The sequence below is a fragment of the Cynocephalus volans genome, chromosome 1 (assembly GCF_027409185.1).
Source record: "Cynocephalus volans isolate mCynVol1 chromosome 1, mCynVol1.pri, whole genome shotgun sequence".
Taxonomy (NCBI): Eukaryota; Metazoa; Chordata; class Mammalia; order Dermoptera; family Cynocephalidae; genus Cynocephalus; species Cynocephalus volans.
The window spans coordinates 282,912,725-282,918,870 of NC_084460.1; positions in this window are offsets into that span (position 1 = coordinate 282,912,725).

The following is a 6,146-nucleotide window of genomic DNA, read 5'->3' on the forward strand; positions in this document are numbered from 1 at the left end:
GAAGTGCTGTTAAACTGCACATATATGAAGGTGGCGGGAGCCCACACAGAGCTACAAGAGCCTAGTGAGGCCAGGAGGGTCGCACATGACGCCTTAGGGTAATCTGATAGAGCTGGTGCTCACTAGCCCCCTACAATCTGGAGCAGTGTCTTCTCCAGGCAGGAGGTTGGGATATAGAGAGTCCAGAAACTGGCACTGAGGCAGAACAGTAGCATGGTGGCAGCAACGAGTGGGGAATGGCGGTGGGGGGAGGTAATCTCCATCAACATTTGCCACTTTTCTTTTTTTGGTGGTTGGCCAGTATGAGGATGGAACCCTGGACCTCAGTGTTATTTGCACCACGCTACCGACTGAGCCCAACACTCACCACTTTTTCATAAAGACCGCTGACCTTTTTTCAATCCTATGCCATGCGTTATGCCAGCAAAGCTTCAAGACCCCACTTCCAAACTGATGGCGGCCCTTAAATCCTTTCATGTGGACTTTTGCTAGCCCCTGCTGGGCTGGAGGGATGGTTTAACCATTGGAGATGATGGAACGAGGGCAGTCCCCACCCCAGCCCAAACCGGGAGAGATTTGATTCTCAGTGTTGCCCTCAGACTGTCCTTCCTGCAGTCTCCTTTTCCTAGACTTGGTGTCAGTTCCCAAGATTGGATGCTAGGAGGCCAGCCCATGGCTCACTTGGGAGAGAGTAGTGCTGACAACACCAAGTCAAGGGTTAAGATCCCCTTACCAGTCATCTTTTAGGGGAAAAAAAAAAAAAAAGATTGGATGCTAGGAAGGCAATCCAAAAGTTAGTTAGCAACACCAGGAAGCTACTGTCACTCCTAGGGTGAAGGAACAAAGGGCTGAGATGTGATACCAGAGCCTTGGAGCTGGGACCACCAGGTGGGAACTGGCCTACAGCAGGGCTACCAGAGGAAGCAGGAGTCATGGAGGGAGGGACATTTGGCAGGATTCAGAGGCATGGAGGAGACACAACCACCACCTGAGAGGCCATGTGATTTATAGAGAGAGGGAGAAATACCCTAGCTCACCCTTCCTCCCACCCTCAATCTCCAGCCAGTGGTTCCCATAGCTGAGCCTACACAGAAGCTAGATGGCAAGGGGGACCCAGGAAGAAGGGTGTGCAGCCCTGTGAGATACAGAGCAGAGTGGGGAAGGTAGGGGAGGATCTCAGAGAAAACAGGCAAATCATTGCACATATCCCCACTAGGCCTGGCACTAGGGTGCCAGGCAGGGCCTGTGCTGGGTAAAAAAGGAAATGGACTGACAGTTTCCCTTTCTTATTGGGTCCCCATAGCTTGTCCCTGTCACTCTTTTTGTTTGTTTGTTTGGCAGCTGGCCTGTAAGGGGATCTGAACCTTTGACCCCTTGACATTGATGCTGTCAGCACCACACTCTAACCAGGTGAGCTAACTTGCCAGCCTCCTGTTGCTCTTGTCCCAATAATCATTTGTAGTAAGTAGACGACCGAGTGGAAGCAACAGGTCAGTGGGGGGAGGGGAAAAGTGTGCATGCCCAGCTCAGCAGTTTCCTCCCTCTTTTTGGGAATTATTTACCCAGAGAGCAAGTATTCTTAATGCCTCTTTGAGGATTTAAGCTTACAGGGGAGGCTCTGTACTCAGAAGAGAGAGGCCTGCAGTCGTGTGTATGTGTGTGTGTGTGGGGGGGGGTGACTTAGTTCAGAGTGTGTATTTAGAAACCTATTTGGCTGAATAGCTCAGCTATATCCTCCAATCCATTTTTTCTTTCTTTAAAAGGGTGACTTTTAAATCTTCATCTGTCTCATTCCTGTGTCGTTCTCTCCCACAATTGGTTTCAAACTTGGGAAGGCAAGAGGGGTTATTCTGGGAGCCCTTCAAACCCCTAGAAATAGCTGTGATTTATTGAGCACCTACTATGTGCTATGCCTGTTTAATGCTGCAGTAAGTGCAGTTACTATACCTCCTGGAATGGAAGCTCCATGGGAAAAAGGCCTTGGCCTGTTTTTCACTGTCCTACTCTCTGCACCCTGAACATTGCCTGATGTATTAGATGCTCAATATTTGTTGAATGAACTGGTTAAATCTACTTTATAGATGTGGAGACTGAAGCTCAGAGAAGTTATGTGACTTTCCCAAGGTTACCCAGCTAGTAAATGGAGGAGTGGGATTCAAACCCAGGTCAGCCTGGCCAAAGCTTATGCTGCTTCCTCCACTTTCCTCAGGGGCCCTCACCTCCTGCCCACAGTAGTTCCAGGCACCCCTCCAGACGTCACCCCAGGGCCCAGACAGTGACTCAGTCACCTTGGGGGCAGGGAGGAGGTGACGCTTGACACTCCCCTGTCCAGGCTCTGGGGTGGAGGGCATCGAGGCAGGGGGGCAGGGGCAGGGGCCCAGCGTCTGGGCCTGAACTGGGGCAGAGGCTTCTTGGGGCCAGGTTTGGGGCTGGCAGTGTCCTTTGGAAAGCATCCCCTGACATCTAATAGGAGGTGGGGTGAGGGCCTGGGAAAGGCCAGGAGGGAGGGCTGAGAGGGATGTGGGATCTTTACCCACCGGGATGGCTGGGCATCCAGAGAGGCAGCCAGTCTCCCCTCCCATTTGCTGTACCAGCCAGCTCACCGTGAGCAGCTTTGTGGCCATTTCCTCCTCTCAAGACCCTGCAAGGTCCCCCAGCTGCCCTGCTGGCAGGCACTGGCAGGCCTAGGTTGGATTGCATACGGGTGTGGGGAGGTGGCGACCCAAACCTCCTGGGGCAGTTGGGAGCACCACCCAGCCTGGCTCCTGGGGACTCCCTCAGTGCAGGGGAAAGCTTTCATCCCTGATGCTTCTAAAGCCAGGGTACAATTACCTCTTGCAGGCAGACACAAAGGACAGGTTCCCAGCCTTGGATTTCACACAACAAATTTATTTCCTAGCCTCTGATGTGTCAGGAACGTGCCTGCCTCCAAGTCTGTGTTCTCACCATTCCCTCCTTCTGAAACACCACCTCCCCCTGCTTGTCTCAGTGTTGCCATTCCTTCCAGCTTAGATCACAGCCATCTAGGACCCATCCAGCCCCAGGGAGCTTTCCGTTCTCTAGACTCTCCTGCTACCTACCATCTGTCTCTGTCACTGGTTTGGCACTTGGCATGGGCTGCCTTGTACAGTGGCACTTGGCTTCTTGTTGATGTTCTATTTCTCCAACTAGATTTTTAAAACTTATGTATGTATTTGAGCAGTTATTATGTCAACATGCTTCAGAATTTAAAAGATACAAAAGAAATTTACAAACAGCGAAAATAAATCTCCTTCATCTTGTTCTCCTCCTGGCAGCCACCACCATTAACTTTTTCGTTAGTGTTTCCTTCTGGAGACATCTACATATATACTAATGTGAGTATGTACATTTAATATACACTTTGTTCTACATCTTGTTTTTTCATTTAATAAATCTAGAAAATGGTTTCCAATGTATATAGCTATGCCTCATTTTCTTTTTTCTGACAATGTAATATTCTTTCATATAATATGCCATGGCTTATTTAACCAGTCTGCTATTAAAAGGTGTTTAGGTTGTTTCTAATCTTCTGCTATTAAAAGAAATGTCAGGACCTTCATACATACCTCTTAGCACATATGTACATGTACAATCATAAGTTCTTAGAATTGGGGGCTGGCTGGTTAGCTCAGTTGGTTAGAGTGTGGTACTGATAACACCAAGGTCTAGGGTTCAATGCCTGTACCCCCCCCCCCCACACACGCACACACACACACACACCATCTTGGGATTGCTAGGTCAAAGGCTATGTAATTTTGATGTACTTCATATTGCTCTCTTTAGAAGTTATACCTAATTATACCCTCCCACCAATGTATGAGAATGCCTCTGCCCACAGCCTTGCCCATACAATGTATTAAACTTTTTGATCTCTGTCAATAAGTGAAACAAAGTATTTTGTGGCAGCTTTTGTTTGTAATTCTCTAGTGAATGAGATCGAACATCTTTTCATGTTTAAAAAGCCAGTATTTCCTCTTCTGTTGGCTGTCTGTGCTCGTTGCCCATTTAAAAAATTGCATTGTTCATCTTTTAGTATTAATTTGTTGGATTTCTTTGTGAACAAAGAAAATTAACCCTCTGTCTGCTAGACGTGTTCCATATAATTTCTCTCAGTTGTCATTTGACTTTGACCCAACTAGATTTTCATCTTCTTGAGCATAGGACCTGGAATTTAAACCTCTTTGTATTCTTATTCTTAATATAATGCCACATACATGTAGGTGCTAGACAAATGTCTGTTGACACAAGAGGAGTAAGAAGAAAAATGCAGAGATTTGGAAGATTTTGGAGTGACCTAACCTACTCCTTCCTCTTATGCCAAGTCTAAGCCCTTAATCTTAAGGTCAGTCAGGAGTCTTGTTGTAAAGAACAGAAGGTAACTCTGGCAATTTTTAAAAAGCAGGCCGCACTCCCCTTCCCGCCCACACACAGGAAAATTAGCAAGATCTTCGGTAGTGTGCAGAATCAATGCAAGGCCGGCAAGCAAGACTCAGCAAACAGGCAGGCACCAATGGAAGCTGAGCAGCCATAGTCAAGGTCAGGGCACAGGACAGCATGTGTAGGAGACCCCTGTCCCCCTCCGCTCACTGCAGTGACCCCACCCCGGCCAGGCACTGGGGTTGACATTTCCTTCTCCAGACACTAGAGGCCGCTGCAGGCTCCATCGCCACCATCAGCGCAAAAATTAATTTTCAACCACCCCTGCTTCTCTGACTTACTCCAGATACAAAGTCCCAGCTTATGGCTTTTGCTTTTACTCTTAGAGCCGAGAAGCCTGGGAGAGCAAGCGTTGGGGCTTTGGGGCAGATGGCGGCCTGTGTCTATTAGGAACAATGCAATGGGAATTCCCTAAATGTAAGTGGAAATTCCCTGAATGTAGGCAGGAGGTTCAGATGGTGGGCAGCCAGGACAACTGGATAAATGAACACCATTTTCTTCTCTCATGTCCAGCTCAAGCCCTTCTCTTTGGTGAAGCATTCCTGGGTCACCCTGCCTGGACTCACATAACCATTTCTGCTTGGGCAAATCATGATGCCAAGGAGGACTGTACTATTAACACTATGTACCAATCTTAATTTGGCTTTCAGACGACCCTAGGCACTACCTACATTTAGGGAGAAAAAGTGAGTCTTCAGAGGTTTTCCCAAATCTTACAGCAGTGCCAGGTTGCAAACCCAGGTCTGCGTGTTTCCAAAGCCTTGGGATTTCCCAGTGGGCTATGTAGATGGGCTGGTATTTTATCATGTTTGAGTTCTGTGAAGGCAGGGGTTGGGCCACACCCTTCTTTATACATCCTGTTAGCATCTAGTAAGTAGAAGATGCTCAATTAATGCTGGCGGATTGGCCTGGCTGGTATCAAGCAGGAGCCAATTCTGGAAAGTTCCCTAACTTTCTCAGGAGGCGTGAAGCTGGAAATCGTTTCTGAGGTGGAACAGACCCACTCAGGATCAGTTTGGGAAGAAAAACCCCAAGTCTGGAGATTTCCTTTTTACTGTTCCCTTTAGCCTCACCTCCCCCAAATGTGTCAAAACTGTCAACAAGAGGTTTGCATCTGTTCATTATTTAATCATTCAACAGATATTTTTGAACCCCAACTATTCTAATAAATACACTGAGAAAAAGACCCAATTCCTGCTCCACGGAATTTACATTCTAGTGGGAGAGGTGAACAGTAATCAAATAATCAAACCAATCAATGCTCATTTGTGCCTCTGATAAGCGTGAGGAAGAAAATGCCATGAGATGCTGTAAAAGGCAGGTCCGACCTACTGCGGGAAGTCAGGGCAGCCTCTTTTGAGGACCTGGGTTTGGAGCAGGGACCTAAAGAAGGGAAAGAGTTAAGTCCAGAGGGGATCTTTGAGTCCTCGAGGTGGCGATGGTCTCCAGGGTGAGTAATCACGGATCAGCGAGCATGTTTATAAGAAAGTGACAGAGGGACCAGGGGCCGGCGGCTTGTTGGCTGACCCCTTCTGTGTGTGCGCGAATGCGTCACGCCTGGAGGGATGGTGCGGGCCGCGGTCTCCCAATCCCATCTGGGGATGACGTCGTCCTGGTGCGATCCCGAAATAGACGGCTCCGCCCCCATATCCCGGCAGCCCCTGCAGCCGCCCCCGCCCCCCGCCCCC